The sequence below is a fragment of the Protopterus annectens genome, chromosome 2.part1 (genome assembly GCF_019279795.1).
Source record: "Protopterus annectens isolate FY-2018-M chromosome 2.part1, PAN1.0, whole genome shotgun sequence".
NCBI lineage: Eukaryota > Metazoa > Chordata > Ceratodontiformes > Protopteridae > Protopterus > Protopterus annectens.
Genome location: NC_056729.1, coordinates 1,392,212,376 through 1,392,234,427, shown reverse-complemented (window position 1 = coordinate 1,392,234,427; position 22,052 = coordinate 1,392,212,376). Strand labels below are relative to the sequence as shown.

At 39.1% G+C, this 22,052-nt stretch overlaps 1 protein-coding gene across 3 annotated transcripts in view; it reads left to right on the top strand.

The window, feature by feature from the left end:
• Window positions 1-4,212: 4,212 nt before the first annotated feature.
• DPYSL5 (dihydropyrimidinase like 5) overlaps window positions 4,213-22,052 on the top strand; it is a 1,161,038-nt gene continuing 1,143,198 nt past the window's right edge. Inside the window, exon 1 of one of the 3 annotated variants that reach the window (XM_044062869.1) lies at window positions 4,213-4,352. The gene's annotated coding sequence lies outside the window, so the exon portion shown is untranslated. Of the gene's footprint in view, window positions 4,428-4,736; window positions 5,009-22,052 lie in introns of those variants that run through there. The other 2 variants (XM_044062871.1, XM_044062870.1) reach the window with 2 other exon arrangements.

The following is a 22,052-nucleotide window of genomic DNA, read 5'->3' as shown; positions in this document are numbered from 1 at the left end:
CTATGAACCTATAACGCTCTATGTTTGTTGTCCATCTTGCCCTTCATTCTTACGAACCCACCCACCTACCCCTGTCCATATAGTCCTAGCAGACCTGGTAGGAAATTTTGCCTTTTCCTTATGTTGGAGACCTTTCACTATTATTTCTCCTTTACCTGAGGGTACAGTATAACTATTTCTATTACAGTTAGTAGCAAACAAGAGCTGAGGATTGATACCACTGCATTATGGGATACCTACCTTGCCACCTTGCCCAGGTAGCCCCAACTTAGAGACTTCAAGCTTTTGTAATCGGAACCCACATGTAAGAACGAAGGGTGAGATGGACAACAAACATAGAACATTATGGTGAGTACATAACTTCTTTTTTTATTTAGAATGGCTAATTTCAACGATGTAAGTCTAAAAACATCTTTTAATAAAAAGAAGATGTTATCTGTTATACTAAAATTCAACCAGGTTATAAAATGATTCATCCACAGCCCCTTTTTTTCACATGGGGGTGGGGTGTCACTTCAACAGTGATAATCATGTAGAGCTACGTTTTACACTGCTGGGTGGCTAGCCATGCTGTGGTAGTTCTAACACATCACCCACTCATATGCATCCTCATACCTATTGCCAATTTAGAGTGCTCAATCCAACTACTACATGTCTTTGGAATGTGGGAGGAAACTGGAACACCCGGAGGAAACCCACATGAACACAGGAAGCCATGCACACTCCACACAGAAAGCACTATGGCCAAGAATTGAACCAGGGAACCTCTTGCTGTGAAGCAACAACACTATCCATTGCACTACTATGCCACCCCTAAGAAAATTATATTACTCATAAATTCAAAGTAGAATCAAAAAGTGGAAATCAGATAAGATGCCTCTGTTTGAATGTCTATTTGAAAACAGTTCTCTGTTTTGATTAACTCATATAGAAATAAGAGTTATACAGAAGAAGCTACTTATAAGGGCATATCTAACAATGCAAAGGCTCAGTGGGGTAAATGAAAACAAACAATGCTGGCATGGATGTAGTCAGTTAAGATCTTGAAAGCATGTGTAGTGGAACTACTTATGAATGAATGTTTGGTGGTTTAGAACATATCATATGTTATCCTACTTTGCTGAACCCTGAATCATTTTTTTATTAAATGTTGATTTTAGGAAGATCAAATAATTAAATAAATAGGAATGCCAAACTGGATTTTACTTATATTGTAAACATTTATGCACTTACAGACTAAGGTAGCAGTAGTAATTATATCTCTCTCTTTTTTTGTTCTCACCTTGTGAGTAGTTGGAGGGAGCAATAATGGTGGTCATATATTAAATTTCAATGTATATAATAATATATGTAATATTATATTGTGAGTGACATCTGATATTTCTTTAAGGATAGATCAGTTCTGAAGCATTGATAAATATTATATTACTAAAAAGGGGTGATAATCATCACTTTGAAATTAGAAGTCATTGCTCGTTCTTGGAAAACAGTAGATTGCTATCTAGAGATGAGAGGAAAGCATAAGAGAATATAGGTTTCTGAATGAACCAGCAGCCTGCATTTTTCCAGTTATGTCACGGCTAAGGTCTGTATGATACACAAAAAGCTTGGGTTACTCTTAGGTTGCAGAACTACTTCGTTCCTCAAGCACAAGCCACAGTGCAGTAACTCTTATTACATTATGTAATAGTTTTCGTTTACCCTCTGCAGTTGGTCTTAATGAAAAATTTTGTCAAACAGCTTATTTACTTCAGTTTGAACTAAAATTGTCAAACTCTTATTACATACCATATAACTATGTATATACTTTGATTAAAACAAAAGATCACATTTGGTTGAAAATCAGATTCATCCATGCACAATGAAAGTGGCATGCTACTCATGATTCACAAAAATGAGAAGTTCCATACTGTGGTTCGTCTTCCACAATAATATGTTAACAGATTGAAAGTTATGCTCCCCATGTAGCCAGAATTTTATATTTTGTATTCACAGCCACGTATTGTTATTGCCACCTCTAACCATACCACTCAACTGTATAGATTTTTCAGAATGTCCAGATTTTTGCCTCATATTTTTGGTCTGTTTCCCATAAAATTGAGGTTTTCTGGAAAATCATTGGCAAGTCATTGAGTTGAAGTCAGAAAAAATGACAAACATTAGTTTCAGACTTAATACCCTTCAGAAAATTCATGCTAATACAAAACATGCTATTCTATCAACTTTCTGTCTGTAAGAGCAATATTTAAAAAGTGTCCCTCTTTTGGGCCTATTAGTTTCAGACTTAATACCCTTCAGAAAATTCATGCTAATACAAAACAGCTATTCTATCAACTTTCTGTCTGTAAGAGCAATATTTAAAAAGTGTCCCTCTTTTGGGCCTATTAGTTTCAGACTTAATACCCTTCAGAAAATTCATGCTAATACAAAACAGCTATTCTATCAACTTTCTGTCTGTAAGAGCAATATTTAAAAAGTGTCCTTCAGAAAATTCATGCTATTCTATCAACTTTCTGTCTGTAAGAGCAATATTTAAAAAGTGTCCCTCTTTTGGGCCTTTGCGCCCCCCCCCCCCCCCCATTATTTATGTATTTGTGCAAATTTCTTGCTTTACGAGGTTGAGAGGTATGCCTCTAAACAAATTCAAAGTCAAAAATGTACACCTCCTCTCCTGGTAGTGGTGTGCACACAATGAAGACTTTATGTATCATGTTCAGTTGTTTCTCCCTGTGAGGAATAAAACAAGAAATTGCTTCAAATGAGTAGACTTATCTGAAAGGAAGTTACATGCAAATTGTAATGTATGCATATTTTGGTCTCTGCAACACTCTGTTTTTCTGAGCTAATCAGAAAAAAGTATTCGAATACCCTACTGTTGCTGAGATTGATACTATAATACTGGCAGGTGGCACTGAGGCTTTCTGGCAGTTGGCACTGAGGTTTAAAGAGTGTAAATTAGCTGTTTCTCTGATCCAGTGCTCCAGTGTTTGATTCCCTCAGCCTACCTTACTTAACTGTGTCACTCTGACTCTGAGCAAGCCAATTAACAAGGCAGTTCTCCTTGCCTAAGTCAAAAAAGTTCCATGGAGATCAGTGTACTACCCCAGTCAAGCATAAAGAAAAAAGTGCTCATTTGAGTACATTTATATATGCTTAGCTATATTATTTTACATGCACACACGAAACAATAGTTATCAGACCAGGTGGATATACAGCTCAGCATACCTCCCATTCTCTTAAGGCAGGAATTCTGGACAAACCCAAAAATAGTTGGGGTCAAAAACCCAGTGTCAGTAACAGACTTACATTACTCTTAAAAACATAGAAAGTTGCTAAGAAAAAAAAACAGATTACTTATTAACATACATTTTCTTAGGGATATGATGTTTGTAGCTCAAATAAAGGTCACGATTTGTTTCAGTCATTCATAATTTGACAAAAAAAAAAAACAAACAAAACAAAACACACACACATTTCAGGAGCAGAATGAAAACAGGAGGCAAAAATCCAGAATATTTTGTGAACAGTCTTATCTGTCCTTGATTTTGCAGAACGTCCTTGCTTTTGCTTTATACGTTTACCCAGTCTCTTGTAAAGTTATTTTCTCCACAACGATTAACAGTCTAGTCTTACGCCAGCATTTAAGGTGTCGTATGTTTTATTTTTCAGAAAAATTAACGCTGAAGCATACCTGATAATCTATTAACTTTTTAAGTGAATTAGGGTAATATTTAATTTTATTTTTCGTGATTTGAGATTCCCCCACACCCGTTATTGTGGCTTTGTCCATGACTCTTGAGCAAATGCATGTGTTCGCCCCTCCCTTTAGTCTGTTCTGCAAACGGTTCAGTAGTTTATGCACTGTAGCACTTTAAATAACACCAGGTTTAAGTGCTCTCAGTGCAAGAGTTTCTCAATACACTGCCGCATCAAATGCTGTTTATGGGGCTGAGTTTCAGCAACAGACGTCAACTTCAGCTCCAAATCTGTAAACTACATTTCCCGCCATTCTTTGCACATCAGCTTCCCTAAGACCAAAGGAAAAGAACGGCTCCTAAACAACCCCACCCCTTAAAGAGCTCCTCAGACGAGACAATGACGCCCCGCCCCCAACAATAAAATTTGGATTTTTTTTTTTTATCAACTGTTGTTGGCTGTCGTATCTCGTCCACGGTCGTCTCAGAGAGCCCCTCCTCTGTGGGTTGGGACGAAAAGGAGGCGTGGCCTGAAGCGGTCAAGTGCAGCATCTGCAGTCGATTTTAGTGCCAGCTGTTATACCCACATAGAGTAAGAGATAGTACCAGAGAGCGAGAAAGGAAGGGCAGCAGGAAAGGAAAAAGAACCACGATCAGGTACGGTCTCGTATAATGCAATAATTACGATGGGAAAACAAGATGCGCCCTAAACAACGGCTTGCAAGTCTGCAAGTAATACACGTTTTGAATTTGTTATATATTTTATTCAAAATGAATAAATGAAAATAAATTGTACATTAAAATTTAGAATGCTGCGGGTGTAGGAGCACATAATTCGTGAAAGAGTACGTGAAGCGCAGTAAATGGGTTTGTGGGTTTGTGGGGCTGCGAGTGAATGTAGGGATGAATTAATTAAAGTGGAGTGTCTGTGGGTGGAGGGGAGTGGGTGGAGACTTTCTATTGTCGGGAGAATGTCTTTTAACCCGAGAGATACACTATTGTACCATGGATTATCCTTCCCTGCATGGTGTGCCGGGAAGGTGGTCACAGCTGGTGGTGCTGTTGTACCTGGCATCTGTAAGCTTGCGTGTTTTGTCTAGATTGCCCATATTTTTTTCAAATATATTAGATTTTTAATGGATGGAACATATCGGATTTAAAACTACATTGATGCGATGTGGAATAACAGGAACGCGACCAGCAGTAGTGAAATACCCTTTGGATTTACAATTGTCTGATTTCAGCACTAGGAGCTGTTCACCTGCGTTGTGAGACAAAGCTGTGTAAATAGAAGCTTGTATTTGCCTGTCAAGGTGGGGAACAAGCGTGGGCCTTGTTTGTTTGAATACTGAAATATTTCTGAGATCTGCCATGCAAGTTGTGCTGTGAATGACCAGTTGTTGCAGTTTGGGATAAGGATCTGAAACAGACAGTATTGTTATTGGAAAATACATGTTCTGTTCATTCTAAATACTTGAAACCTGTAGTACAATTTGTAATGTGCTTAGCCAGTTGACCAGTAATTAAATGTTTGCTATAGGCATACCAGAGACGATCTGATTTTAGTGTGGGTGATTGTGAGGATTAACACTGGAGGATGGTTGTAATGGGGTGTGGGCATCAACCCCCCCCCCAGCAACCCCCAGATTATTTGGGAAACAGGGGAGTCAGATGATGACACTGTTAGGTGAGCCCTGCTTTTCACAATCACTGTGGCATGTAAATGTTTTAAGGTTAAATTACTGGCAGTTGATATTTGGTGATAAGTTCATATCTCATGTTTAGCTAATTGGATATAATTTATTTATTAATGCTATCAAATTTAGGTAATCAGGAAAGAAAAAAATGTTTTTGTATAAAGGAGGCATGTTTCAGGAATCAACTACCACAGAGCCTGAGACAAGCTCCATATTTAAGCAGAGTCAAACATTAGCTGAATGCCTGGTTTGGTGATAAAGTATGCAAGCCTCATTTTATGGGATGCAGTCCCTCAGACAATCTCCATGGAAATTGTTGAGTCTGTTTATTCTTTGCATATTGTGTTAATTGTGTGTGTGTGGGGTTGTAACATAATATTTTTATTATGCTTTGTCAGACTGTCTTTCCATAGTTCATTGGATCTATTTCAAAACCCTACCCATTGTTGATCAGTGCCATCCTCCTGTCACTATATGCCTTATTCTGCAGTCCCATGTATGCACCCCACACTTCAGAATATCCTGCTGGTGTGACCCCAAATCCAAGGCAGAAGCTTTCTTATCTGGGGAATGTGGCTGAACAGTATGTATCCTGTGCATGAGGAAGTAGTGCATTTCAGGTGGATTCTAGACTGTTAAATTGTCAGAAGGCCCAGTGAAGATTGAGCTTGGCATGAAAGAGGTGAGAACTCTGAGCCCATTTTCTGTTTTTATCTCAGCCCACATACTTCACTAAGTGGTTAAACCCACTTTTTAACAGCAGTCCTTGCTGAAGTCTGTGGTCACTGCTCAGAGATGCTGGCAGAGCAGCTGCATCCTCATCACCCGCCTAAGGAGGGGAAGTTACTGCTGGCACTCAATCCTTACTTTTTCAGTCACCCCTCCAAAATACTAGATCTGTCAAGCAAACTCAGTTGCTGGTGTCACATGCAAGTCCAAAACCCACGTGCTATCAGTCCTCATCCAGAAAGGAATTTTAATTTTCAACTGTTCTTAAAGAGTTTTTATTTCTGTGGTAGTCTGTGTTTTAAAAAATTATTTTATGTAATTAATTATTTTATGTAACCCATCCGTATTGTACTCTGTAGAACATTAGTTATGTTGCATTCCTAGTCTTGATTTACAGTCTTTCTTCTTGCTGCATTACTGTCTTAAGAATTGCAGTATATTATATACGTTCATAGACATATATATATATATATATATATATATATATATATATATATATATATATATAAATATATATATATATATGTACACACACAGATATATATATATATATATATATATATATATATATATATATGTAATAAATATTCCTGGAAGCATCCTGTAACATACAGTCAGTGTATGATTCCTTTGTCATGATATACTGCTTGTTTTATTAACACTTGTAGTGTTAAAATGATGCTGACTGTCAGTTTTTCTGTGCTCCTGGACTGAGTCTGTAAAAGCTCCAGGGAGATCAATGTTCTAACTTGGTTAACAAATACAAACAGTCAAATAAATGTACTTTGTAGCGTTTTGGTGATAACGATCAAGGATGCTCCATTTCTTGTTGGGTGTGAACCACGGGTATTTTACACGTGTACATTAGCCAGTGACTTGTTATTTGGGCCAGTTATTAGCTGAAGAGCTGATCACTTAATACAGTTCACAGCTGATAGGTTGTTCAGCCTTATTGTAGGCTTCACAACAGGGTTCACCTTCCAACAACCTGTAAATCATTGATAAGTGTGCTGCTGATTTTAGAATTGGTATTTTTGCACATAATAAAAATTGTCTAATTAGCATGGAAACAGGTGGACATTGCTGCAGACATTCACTGTGCTTGCTAGGTTTGCAGGATATAAGCTTCTTAAACTGAAACAAAAAAAGCTCAGCAATGGGGTCAGCCATACTCCATATTACTGTCAATATCAGTAACTTGTGGCCCCAGCTGCTGAGCTGTTGCATTCTTGAATATGACATATTGCCCTCTTCTCATGCTGCAAAATATAGGTCGGTGAGAGATGACAGTTCTTTTCCTCGCTGTCTACTTTATTGTAATCTGTCTAGCTGCACAGCTTCCGACAAATGTGTACATGAGTACACAGCATTTGTGTTGCGTGCATACACCATACCAAACTGGAGGATAGTACTTGTATGTAAATGGGAAGCATAAGCATTTCATTCATAAACCACTCTGGAATGCCATATCGAAGGGTACTGCACTAGAACTGTTCATTGTGGTATTAAAATTGCATTAGAGACAGCTGTTGGGTAACATGATGTAGGATGGGTTTACCTAGATTGTTACTTAAGAAGTTAACTTGTGAGTGTTTCTGCCATTTCACACTGAGCTAATCGGAGGAAGTCGGAGGAAGGGCTCTGAGCTAACTAATCTGTGATATATAACATTAAGTATCCTGTTTTTTGCTTATTTCTGAGTTATTTATAACACTTTTATTTTACTCACTGTGTGTGAGGTATTAGCTAGAATTTTTGACAATTGTTAAGCATCTGGTTGTATTTGTTTGTTCTGATTTCATACTAGGAGTGTATCATATAACTTGTTTGCATTTAAAAGCATTCTCTAGAGTCTCCTTGATCCTTTATCTGTTTAAACATTTCTGCAGTTTTTTTCTACCTAAGTAGTGTTGGTAGTGTAGCATTGCCCGTATTCAGGCTTGTGTTTTGGACCGAATTGTTTGTTAGTAGAGGCTATGTGTCTGAGCACATGTTACAGGCCATCATAGCTTAGCCAAAGCCAGTATAGCATTTCATTGAGAGTGAATTGTTTCTGGTCATTGGCTGACTGGGGTTGCCTGGACTACGCTTTAGAGTAAGCACCTCATTGGTTCTTTCAAGCTTTTTTTAAAGTTGTTTCAGGTTTCAACTTTGTTATTTAAGAAGTTAACTTGTGAGTGTTTCTGCCATTTCACACTGAGCTAATTGGAGGAATTCGGAGGAAGGGCTCTGAGCTAACTAATCTGTGATATATAACATTAAGTATCCTGTTTTTTGCTTATTTCTGAGTTATTTATAGCACTTTTATTTTACTCACTGTGTGTGAGGTATTAACTAGAATTTTTGACAATTGTTAAGCATCTGGTTGGGTTTGTTTGTTCTGATTTCATACTAGGAGTGTATCATATAACTTGTTTGCATTTAAAAGCATTCTCTAGAGTCTCCTTGATCCTTTATCTGTTTAAACATTTCTGCAGTTTTTTTCTACCTAAGTAGTGTTGGTTGTGTAGCATTGTCCGTATTCAGGGTTTGGTTTTGGGCCGAGTTGTTTGTTAGTAGAGGCTATGTGTCTGAGCACATGTTCCAGGCCATCATAGCTTAGCCAAAGCCAGTATAGCATTTCAGTGAGAGTGAATTGTTTCTGGTCATTGGCTGACTGGGGATGCTTGGACTACACTTTAGAGTAAGCACCTCATTGTTATTTATTATTTATAGCATTTTTATTTTACTCACTGTGTGTGAGGTATTAACTAGAATTTTCTACAATTGTTAAGCATTTGATTGGGTTTGTTTCTTCTGATTTTTGTTTTCCACCCTCCCTCCCTATTGGTATCCTGTTTTTATACTTGGTGGCTTTGCAGTTTCCCGCCCCTACTGTAAATTTGATCTGGGACACTCCTCCCAGTATAGTGTCATTACCTCATTCTACCTAATCCAGGGAGAACATTTGAAAAGGCCAACCCAGTTAGCTTCTGCTCCTCCTTTCCCCTTTCCATGTTACAAATATATATTTATATATATATATATATATATATATATATATATATATATATATATATATATATATGTTCTAAGCTTGTTTTCTGCCTTTCCTGTAAGTCATCTAGTCCAGATACAGATTTGCTGTATCCAGGACTGCTTGTAAGCTTCTGAGCCCCCAAGCCTTTCTGTGTTGGAGGGAAGCCTTCTAGCTTAACTTTGTTTCTTAGAACTAGCCAGTTTTCTAGTTTCAGCATTCAAATCAGTTTCTTTGAGCTCAGCACTTGTTCAGAACTCATTGTAAGCACTAAATAAGCTACAAATTACTACAGCACTCAACTTTCCACACTTGTCTAGAGGAAAACAGTTTTTAGTACTTAATAAATAAGCACCTACCCAGGCATGTCTAAGGGTCAACTCCAGGTGTTTTTTCCTGTCTACCTGGTGAATCTGGGTATCTTGGGGCAATGCAGCAGTTGCCTCATGTACACAGACAACCCTCTCCTCCTACCACCCAACACTACAACCTGTGAGAGATGCACTTATATAGCCAAACTGGAAGCAAAGCTCTCTTCACCCAAGACTGAACTAGACAGTCAAGAGGAGAAGGTAAATACTTGCACCACACCACACTCATCACATAGTCCCTCAAAACCTACACCACCAAAACACACACATAGAAACACAAAACACACACCTACATTCGCGGAGGCTCTCAAAAAAAATCTACCCAAGCAACAGGGACCTCCAAAGCAGAAACGCAAGCAACCTCCACCCCCCCCAACACAACCCAAAGGACACATAGCCCACAAACTCAGTGTGCCACTCAACCACAGCCTATAAGGCATAACAACATACCCAACACTCTAGTCATAGGGGACTCTATAGTCAGGCACACTGATGTTCCACTCACCAGGTTAAACAAGAAGAAAATTACTGTCAGCTGCCTGTCAGGTGCCAGGATCCACCACATAATGCATGCACTCAGGTCACTCCACAACAAGTACAAATATGACTCTGTTATTGTCCATGTTGGTGTGAATGACCTGAGATGTACTTCCCTGGACTATATGAAAAGAGACACGGAGGAGCTGTCTGATCTTGTAGCCCAGGCAGGTATGACCCTAGCCCTGAGTAGCATCCTGCCATCACCCAGAATGATACCACAGTACAAGGACAAAATGATTGACTTCAACAATTGGCTAAGCTTCTGGTGTTATTCTAAGGGGATCCAGTATCTGTCTGCCTGGGATGACATGATCGACAAACTACGATGCTTTGCTAGAGATGGCCTGCACCTGTCACCCTTGGCATTCCGGATACTGGCTAAGGCTCTTGCCACCCCTATAGTGCCTTTTTTAGGCAAGAATCAAATGACAAATTCACCACTGTAACAGGTACAAGCAAGCAAAATCTGAGGGTAATGCTACTTAATGCTAGAAGTCTAAACCTCAAAATGCACTCACTCCAGTCACTCCTTAAAATGGAGAACATCGACATCTGTGCAGTGACAGAGACCTGGTTCAAGGCTCCAGAGAGCACCCCTGCATTACCAGGCTATAATTCATACCACACCTTTCTGCCACCTAACCTGGACTGAAGCACTAAAGGTGGAGGTTTGTCCATATTCACTAAGGATATCCACACCTCCAGGCTAGTTACTCAGCATAATGCATCCGAGATTATCCAAGTGCAACTAACTCCTCATTTCTTGATACACTGTAGAATATTAGGGTACAACCTAACACCCTAATAATGGGCGATTTCAACTACCCCATCATTAACTGGGAAAACTACTCATGTACCAACTCTTGTGCTCAATGTTTTCTGGAATTCATAAATTCCAATGCCTTGGATCAAACTTATCCACACCCCCACCAGGGGCAGCAATATCATAGACCTGGTCATTACCAACATGGGCAACCAGTGTTCCACACCAGAGGTCAGTTCCTCATTGGTCAGATCCGACCACAAGCAAATCACCCTAGACATCTACATCCCACCCTCCAACCCCTATTAGGGAAACCACTGTAAAAAATGTCTCCAGAGCCAACTTCATGCTTCTTAAGACAGAAGTGTCTAACTTCACGACACCCATGCTGACGGACAATAGAGGTACGACTGCTGAATCCTATATAATTGCACTTTATAAGCACTTACACGAGTGCATGGATCATGCAATCCCTAACAGAACTAAGATGCTATCCTCCAGAAAAAGGAAGCCAATCTGGTGGTCCCCTGCTATAAACAAACTCTACAACAGAAGAAAGAAACTGTTGCAAAAAAGAGTAAAATCCCATGATTGGAGGAACTCCGTGGTCAGCCTCAGTAAGAAGCTGAGATCCCTCATAGAATCCTCCAAAGCTAGTTACAAAAACAAAATTACCACTGATTCTAAAGACAACCACAAAGCATTCTATAGCTATGTCAAGAATCTCAATGGCAACACTCAGATCTGCTCGGAGTTACAGCACAATGGCACAACAGAGTGCCTCTTTGGCCCTCTTCTAAAGGAACCTTGATGATTGGATGGGAGAAAGGAAATTCATGCCAGGGATCATGTCAGTCGCCCTGCTAGACAGGGGTCCAGGGAAGTAAATAGTGTGGGAAGAAATAGCCAAGGAATTGTTATGGCTAGGCTTGTATAGGCCCTAGGGCTGATAGCCTAGTTCCAACCTATGAACCTATACACTAAATATACAGAACCAACTGATATTGCCAACATCCTGGCAGTTGGGCTCAGTGCTAACTTTACCCCTCTTTCATTCCCTAAAGGGCCCATCTCTATACCGGAAGAATGTAAAGTTCCTGTAATCATGGCTGCACAGGTAAAAAACACACTCTCGAAAGCCAAGAACACAGTGTCCGTGGGACCTGACAACATCCCAGGCTGCGTTCTACAGAACTAACTGGTACCCCACCTAAGTACCATGTTCAATATTAGCCTCACCTCAGGCTTTGTGCCCACTGAATGGTGCACAACAACGGTTATCCAATTCCTCAAAGGAGGGGGCCACCACGGACCCCGGGAACTACCGCCCCATTAGCCTGATGAGCTTGGTCTGCAAGGCTATGGAATGTATCATCATGGAACTTATAAACAATGGCATTGGTAATCTACAAACTCTGGACCCTACCCAGTTCAGATTTGTAAAAGGCAGATCACGTCTCCTAAACCTGATAGACTTCTTTGAAGTGGTCACCAAAGCCGTAGATGAGGGTAAGGTGGTTCACACAGCCTATCTAGATCTCGCCAAGGCTTTTGACACCATCCCCCACTCTGGAATTATAGATAAACTCACTAAACTAGGTATAAATCCCTATGTCACAAGATGGGGTGCCAACTGGCTCACTGACAGAACCCACACTGTGAATGTAGCAGACTCTAAATCCAACTTCAGACCAGTGACAATTGGAGTACCACAGGGTTCACTCCTAGGTTCTCTCCTGTTTGGTATCTACTTCTCTGAAGTACAGGCTAAAACAGAAGGTCTTTGACTAACAAAGTCCGCAGTCGACTGCAAACTAGGAGCCATAATCAAAACTCCTAACAATGTGAACATCCTACAAAAGGGCCTCACTGAGACAGATGCCTGGTGTCAAAGCCATGGCCTCAAGCTAAATGCCAAAAAGTTAATTGTCATCCCTTTTGGTAAAAACTCTCTACCCATAAACTACCACATAGGCGGTAGTCTACTTAACACCGAAAGTGCAGGGGTGGCTCGTGCAATAGGACTGCAGGACTGCAGCCCACCCACCTGTAAAAAGAAATGAAAAAAAAAACACAAACGTAAAATCGAAATAGAAAAAAAAAACGAGTCCCAAACTCCCCGCACAGGCTTCTGGGTTGCAGGGCAGAGATGGCTTTCTCCCTTATCCAGACTGCAGTCCGGATAAGGAAGAAAGGCATCTCTGCTCTGTAACCTAGAAGTCTGTGCAGGCGACGACAACCGCGCACAGGATGATGCCGGACTGCTTCGCCCGCAGGCTGGAGTGTCTCGCAGGGAAGGTTTAGTGATCGGACATCTGGAGGAAATGGAGGATTTATCAGAGCGCGGGCAGAAGCAGTAGATTTTGGAAGCAGTATCAGGGACAAGAATTTAATATTGAATAGATGTACAAAGTAAGAGAAACTTTGAAATGAATAGTATTGTGTAGCTGTAATGATTATTTAGTGTAGGATCCAAAAGGAGGGTTAAAGGTGAGGAGGTATGGGGCTGCTGGACTGTCAACATTTTCATGATGTGGATGATGATGATATAGGGAGGAGGTTGTGTCTGTAGTTTGAAGGAATTGTATTAAAAATAGTTGTTTTTGGGTGGAGGCTGAAAAACTCAATTGTGTAAGCATTTCCAGATGTTGATATAATCCTGTATTTTGTAGAGGACTTGCTGGGGTCTGAACTGGCATGGCTTAGAATCAAGCACGGGCAGGAACAACCACTGTTGTTGTAATGTTGTAAGGAAATGTATTTGTTATGGTGGGGCTTCTCTGGTAAAATGTTGACTGGGCAAAAGAGATGGAATTTAAAGAGACCCCCCACCACCACCAGGCTGATTTGTTTTGATAGCAGCTGCTTTTGTGTGTACATACAGTTTAAACCTCTTGTCTTGTATATAACACTCTCTCCACAGCCTGGGCTTCAGAAAAGGGCCTTTAGACCAGATCGCTCATTTGGTTATAAAATCTTGGTTGTCAAATAGGTAAATAGATTCTCTGAAAGATGAGATGATAGAACATCTTTATTTAGTGCTGACTGAAAAAGAGTTTATAGTTTCCAAGAAAAGTAAAATGAATGTGCATTTATTTAAATGCCTCTCCCCAGTTTTAAAAAAATGTTAAAAGGATTTGAATCCATTTTATGAATGCAGTTCCTGAATTGTTATTTAAACAGTTTTTTAAACATACAAGTATTGCAAAATTAAATACTTTTATTCATTTAAATTTGATTTAATTTTTCTAAGCCATCAATTCACTTTATGAATATCAGTTTTGCTTTAAAATAAATTGCACCTGTGTTTCGTGATTTCTTTTCTGTAGTTTATAGGCAGTTCTAGGTCTGCAAATTAATTCAAGTAACTAGTAATCAGATTGGTTCCTGCTGAGTAGAAGTTGTTAGTAAAACTCTATGACCTGTAAAAACAACTACTGTATTACAAAAGGTGTCATTTGTTTATTTGGTGATGGCTGTTTTCCCTGTTGATTGTTCTTTCTTAATCTCAGACACAATACTATTAACTTCCGAATGTTCAGCTTCTAAATTCCTTAATCATTTATTATAATTCATTGTTTACAAGGATCTACACTCAGTTTTGCAATTTTCTTCCTCTCAGGAATGTGATTTTCTGTAGTGGTTGCTACACAACACATATATTTCATATATTTAATATAGCTGCACTGGTCTCAAGAGAACGCCAATATTCTGACATTACAACATTTTATCATTATTAGATCGACCGTTGGCAACAACATATGATGCCATTGTGTCTTATAAAATACATAATTTATGGGTGCAACATTGCATTGTCAGACATAAGCAAGTAGCACTGTTATAATATAGCACAATTTCATGTATTACACAGATTTTAAGCAACAAACAAAGAGTTAGTGCTGGAACATCAGTTTGGCTTTGTAAAAGGCAGATCATGCCTGCTCATCCTGGCTAATTTCTTTGAAAGGATTATTGAGGCCATGGCTAAGGGGCATACAATCCATACTGCTTATCTTATGATAAGATTATTGGCACGCTATCCCAAGTGAACATAAATACATACATTGTTCACTGGATTTGTAGTTGTCTGTCTGGCAGAACCCATACTGTTAAAGTTGGGGGGTATATTTGCTGTAGACAGAAAAACGTTACTGGTAATGTCCCACAAGGTTCTGCCCAGGGTGCCATTCTCTTTGATAAATACTTCTGTGACATAAACACTGATAGCAATGGACTTTGGCTAACCAACAAATTGACCAACAATGGCTGAACCAAACAAAAGCTTGGTGTATTATTAATTATGGGTTTCCACTTATAACCAAGAAATGTAGCATATCTTCCTTTGGTAAATCCAGCATCACTACTGATTACCATGCAAATAACTTTCCACTTAAATTTGATACAGTCACGAGGGACTTGGGTATGTATGTTCATGACTGACTCTTCTTTTACCATGTCTCTGTGCTGGTTAGAAAATCCTTCTACTTTGCCCAGCATTACTTTGTGGTATCTCCTCAAGGTCCAAAGAAGTTATAGTCTCACTTTATTCCTCCCTTATTATGCCCATCATTGAATATAATACACCCTTTGATATGTACCTCACCAGGCACATAAAGCAGCTTGAGAAACCTCAGCATTTCCTTACCAAAACAATCTCAGGTCTTAGTTCCCTTAGTCAATCTGATAGACTAAAAGCTCTGTAGCGCCACCCAGTGTCATGCTGGCTGTTGAGGGATTATCTCAATTTAGCTTCCCCTACTATGAATGATGCAGCACTCTTTGAATTCCTTCATCTAAATAAAACAAGTGGTAAATCAAACACCTGTACGGGAGACCTAAGCCTACACTATCATATCAAGAAGAACAGATGGCATGGCAGATACCTAATGCAATGTATTCCCCGTTTCTGACACACTTCCCTTACCTGATCAAGCACAGTACTTCTCTAGCAGCCATTAAAACCAGTCAGGATGATGACATGGATGACCACAAATTTGCACCTTGAATATCTGAAGAAAATTAACATAATGAGGGGCACTGCTGGTTACCCATGAGTACTCAGTGATGTGGCTGAGCTTCTTGATGGTCTACTTTAGCCACAAGCTTAGTACAAACCTATGAATGCAGCTTTTCTGAGTGGGAAGAGGAAGGGTATAGTAATTACAGGAAAAAAATGCCATTACAAAGAAGGGGCTGGTCATGAGGTCCTGCAAAAGAAGGTTAGCACTACTGGAAAAGCATATAGTAACTTCTGAAAGTCAGGCTAGTCATGAAATGCCATATATCACAATGTGACAATAATGCCCTTAGTAAAGTATATAGGTTCAAATCATTAAATGTATGCAGCTAATGTTAATAGTTTAATACTGTACATTAGTAGTAGCTAAAAAAAAAAAAAAATATATATATATATATATATATATATATATATATATTTAGGTTGATTTGCATCACTTTGTGTTTATCTACTAGTACTATTTTCTCAAGTGTGTTAGGTCAACAGTGCTGTCTTTGTTTTTATGCTGTCTTGGTTTAAATCTATATTCCTTGTGCCCATGGTAAGAATGACCAGTATCAATTATTTTCCTATAGAAGAGGACTCGTCTTGCAACCAGTTATCTCTAATGTTCTAAGGGATTTACCAGATCAGTTTTGGATGGAGTTTTAGGAAGCAATAAATACACCTCATGTATTTTGTAAACAAATATTTAGCATGACATCTATGGTGTCCCATGTCATAACTTTGTCTTAAAATTTGATTTTATTCAATTAGTATAACACTGTCCTTCATAAAAGTTATGCAACAAGACTGCTGACTGCCATGTGGAGAGGAGCCATAGGAAAAATATTGAGAAAATCTGTGCCAAAATATTTATAATCATAAATTGGTGAGACTACCTTTTAATTTGCTGACCCTTTTCCTTATAATGTTGGCAATTTCAGGTATATTGATCTATAAATTACCACATAACCAGTATTTTAAATACCTTTTTGAATACAATGTTTTGTATTCAAGAAGCAGGCTAAAATGAGCTTGTGGTACCCCAACATGTATATTCACTGACTGCAGAATCACGGCTGGGATTCAGAAAACTTTGTCACATTGGGGTGACCGAATTTGCTTGACTAGTAGCATTGTACAGGTTTTATTTATTATTTATTTTACATTTGTTTAGTGGGAGTGTCCCACTGAGCCAAAAGAAAAGGCATGTTTTCAGAAAGCTCCAAGTTACATTTTAAACAGTGATTATCATAGAAAAAATACAACAATCAGTGTAGTACATGGTGATACAATTGAGCTGAAATGAAAGGCAAAAATAAAAACATCAACAGTAATACAACAGGCTGCCTACAATTCAGAAGCAGAGTTACCATAGTTACCACTAGCAGATAATGCAGAGCAGCACTACTGGTCGACTGCATGTAACAATTCATAGATACCAGTGATATTCTGGACTGGTGCTGTGTGGATAGGGAGATCATACAAGATGATGTGGATATGAGTCTGCCTTGTCTACAGTCCCATGGGAGTGGTAGACTACCTATCCCAGTAGACTACCTATTCTAGTGGACAACAACGTATGTGTGGTTTTACTTATATTGGCTACAGGGACCTTTCAGTAACCTACTGGAAACCAGTGGGGGTAGCTCAGGCATTTGCCTCAAGAATACTCTTATCAGTTTCTCATCGTCATGCTTCTTCATGTGGGTGAGCACATGTGCTTTTTACATACAACAGAAGAGAGAGGGAACACTATGTAAGACTTCTATGACATAGCCCATTTCCCTGAGGTACTGGGGGCCATTGACTGCATCCACATTAAAATAAAGACTGGTTCTGAGGAACTGAAAAGGAGGTACATAAACCACAAAATATATCACTCTATGTAGGGTATGATCTGCAATGCAGTCAGCCAGAGGCATTTCAAGTTGTGACATACTTGTTGCACCTCACTCCCCCATGTAGTGACTGTGGATGTGTCCAAGCAAGGCACGGAGCAGTTATGCAGTGCAAGTGTGCAGAGTATCCCCCCCCCCCCTCCATCCAAGGTAGACAGAAGTACTACAGTGGCTTTTCATCTGTCTTGCTTGATTTTGCAGAATGTTCTAGTTTCTGTCATATTTTTATACTGTTGATTATGATTCTTATTATTCAGAAAGTGCCTGTTGCTCTATGTTTAAGTAGCAGTGATTTCCCGACCATTGGGTAAGCTTGTCTGAGATTGTAAGATGCAAATAAGATTTAATAAACATACTGTTAAAGAATTACCAACATTGAAAGACTTTTTGTTGTTGCCATGCAGAGAATACTTACATAACTAGGTAACGTATAAGCCTTGGGTACTGAAATGCATATGACAGTATTTGTAATAAAGGACAGGATTATAGTATTTTAAGAAGCTCATTACCTTTGTTGGAGCCTTGCAGTCATCGATGCAGGCTTTACCCATAAACTAAACAGAATGCCAATCTATCATGCGTGGTCCATAACCTGTGCAGTAATCCTTTAAGCAATTTATCTTGAACTTGTTTCTTGTTTGCTGTTCATTTTTTACTTTGATCATGTTTTCCCAATGAAACAAGTAGATAGCTGTCAGGCAGCAGGTCTTTTTTGGATAAGAAACATTTTTACAAGTGGGGGGTATCATTGCTACTTTCAGCATGTTAATTGGTACTTGTTATAAAGCTGAATATAAATTATAATTAGAACTGCAGTGCAAGGAGAAGTGGTTTGAAATGAGTGCTGCTTGTTTTTCTTGTACTTGATTTTGACTGGCATTCCAGTAATGTATTTAAAAAGTAATTTTGTTTTTCATGCCTCACAACCTTTTTGTTTCCATCTAGATATTAAGTAAGATGTCATGCAGCCAATGCATTGAAATATTTGTTTCTTCTATACTTCATTTTGTCTTGATTGGACTCTCATAATGACAGTTTGGCACCCAGGGCAGCATATTTAATTAAAGTTCCAGTTTTTGTGGTTTTGGGCATAGCCCCTCCCCTTTCTAGTTGGCCGCACCCCTTCCCATTGGCCCCACCCATTCAGCTGTCTCTTGCAGCCCCCACTTCGATTTGAAGGCACAAAGAAACTCTATCAGGTTGCAAGGCAAAGACAGAAAGATAAAGAAGATAGTCAGACTCCCTTCATAAGGGATGCCAACGACACCCCTGTGCTTGGGAGTTTGAGGCAGTGTACATTTCCCAGTCTATAGAGAGGTAGTTAAAGTTGCCCATCTATAGGGTGTATGGTTGGATAGTGAGCGCCTCTAATAGGTTTAGTAAGAGCGCCGATATTTTAGGGGGAAAGATTTTGATAACATTTTGCCATTACTTCCCATATTTTTTTATTCCTAATGTATTTGTTTGTTCCTGGATCCCTCAACACAGTGATATTTTTTTTAGCCTTTTGTTATCTTCGTCTATGTGCCATATACTTAATAATGCTGGAAGAAACTGCACAGAATTCTTGCTTTAGTGCCTTTGGCCTAAAGGCATTGAGATTATCTGTGAATTCCTGCATATATTTTCTAGCCTTTTGAATTAGTTCTTCTCTGCTTTCATTTCCATCACCCACTTGTTGCCACTGTACCCTCTTGACCTCCTCCCACACCCCCAGATATTTTTGTCAACTTTCCTTCCATGTATATTTTTTGTTCTGTCTTAGCATTTCCTATGACTTTTTATTTTGTATTGTCCTGTAACTGTACACATGCCTTTCATGAATTCAGTCTCTGAGTCTTTTTTAATGGCTTTATCTACCCAGTTCTGAGAAAATAACTTTTTTTTTATTATGTAGTTCATTAATTGCTGGTGGTGTTCTCCCTTTTTACCCTATCCATTTGAAGCTCCGTAATAATAGGAGCATGGTCACTTATTGTTACTGGATTTGTTGCTGTCAACTCTGTTAGACAGAGATGCTCCTTATACTATACCCCGTATCTTGTCTTTGCCCCTGTTCAGGGTTTACCTGATAAAAAAAGTAAATTCTCTACTGAGATGCCTCAATCCCGTTATATTTGCCTTTCTGAAGATATTCACTGTACCAGCTTCTGGAAAGTGTCTCGTCAATGGCACAAAGAAACTCTATCAGGTTGCAAGGCAAAGACAGAAAGATAAAGAAGATAGTCAGACTCCCTTCATAAGGGATGCCAACTACACCCTATTCACAAATCCATAATATATCAAAGGCTGCTGGATGTAGTGTGGAAGGAGTTCTTCCAGCAACCTCTGAATTAAGAACACCCCACAGAACCTTTATTCCCAGATACAGTCTAAGATGAAAGAAGAGGAGGAGATTTTTATTTATTTTATTTATTTATTTATTGACATTTTTGTTAACTGGGTTGGTGCAACTGGGCTTGTGGCCCATTTTCAGTGGAGACCCGAGGAGAAAAGCTCCAAAAAAAGAAAAAAAACACAGTTTACAGAGAATCAAACATTTGAGTCAAAAATATGGTCCAACTCAGTTATACAAGAACATTAGAGAGACAAAGCAGAAATGCAAACACATGATATATACATAGGGGTTCCTATTAGATGACCGAAGACACATTCTATAGAATGCATCTTGGTTAAACTTAAAACAACGAAAAGGCAAAATAGCAAAGCGGCTTTAAGCGAATTCTTTCCCAGGGAAAGAATTTGCTTGGCTGCTTCCATTACTTTGCCATTTGTGGCACTGTAGTGCGATCTCGGAGTTGGTATATTTTTCTTTTTTTTTGGAAGAGCGCTTTTTTTCCCTTGGGAAAATAATCGCTGTTCTGAGTTTTCGAGATTGTAAGCTTTTGCTTACATGGGGTTGATTATTCATCATTCCCTTTTTTAAGCATTTGATTATATAATATAGAGCCATACATATCAATATTTTTACAGACTAAAAATATATATTTACATATTTACAAAAAGAGTCAAGTCCAACAGTACTGATTGTAGAGTTTATAAGTATCCACAATAGTGGAGTACTTAGCTGTATGTGGAGGGACAGAAAAGGTATATAGTACGGTTGTGGGGAGCTTAAGTAGGTGCTTGACAAGGACAAATTTTGGAGTTGAGTAGATGAAGTTTGAGTTTTTCTTTAAAGTGGGATGGGTGAATGATGGAACAAATGTCTCTTGGGAGTTTTTTCCAGGCTTGGGTGATGGAGCGTTTATATAGGAGTTTGCCAACTATTTTTTTTGGTTGGTAGATTTGTAGTAGTTGCTGATTAGAGGTACTTAGAGTCTACAGAGGAGTGTAGATAGAGATGAAGGAAGAGAGAGCAGGGCAGGATGAAGGTTTGTAAAGAATGAAGTATAATATTTGAAGTTGTGACAGTAGTAGAAGATGGGGGAATTCTAACCAGCGAAGAATATTTAGGGCAAGGCAGTGATGTGTATTGTATAGAGAGTTTATGATAAACCTAGCTATCTTGTGGTAAGATTGTTGGAGTTTGTTTAAAGTAGTAGTTTGTATGTTGGTGAATACTGGGGCAGCATATAGAAGGGGGGGAGAAGAGCTTGTGCAAGGGAGAGACTGGCATTTGTAGTTAGAAATTGTTGGTTGCGATACAGTAAACCAAGTTTCTGGTGAGTCTTTTTTATACTTTGGAGGATGCGCAAGTTGAATCTGAGTTCCTCATCTATGATGACCCCAAGGAGTTTAGTGTGAGGTTCAGGTTGGATAACAGTGTTATTAGAGGAAGGAATAATAAAGGTGGATTTGAGGTGAGAGAGAGATTGGGGGAAAAATAATAAGAGTTTGATCTTCTTAGGGTTGAGAAGGAGTAGATTACTGGGCAACCATTGTTCAGTGGATAGGAAGACCTGCTGAGTAAGAATGTGGAGTTGGAGATATTGTCTGAGATGGAGATGACAATTGAGTCATCTGCATATTGAATGAGGGAGAATTGTTTTCAAGAAGTATAGAGATCATTGGTAAAGACATTAAATAGGAGGGGACCGGACCCAGGATGGATCCTTGTGGTACCCCGGTTGGGACAGGTATGAAGGGAGAAGTGGAAGAGAGCCATTTAACAAATTGCTGCCTGCAGGATAAGTAACTGGAGAACCCGGCAAGGGATGAAGAAGATAGACTGAGATCTGCAAGTGTAGATAGCAGTAGGGGATGGGTGACTGTATCAAAGGCTTTGGAAAGGTGAAGGAAGAGACATGATATGAGTTTGTTATTATCTTGGTCCTTGGCAATGGTATGTGCAAAGGATAAGAGGGCAGTAGTTGTGCTGTGATTGGGATGCAAACCATG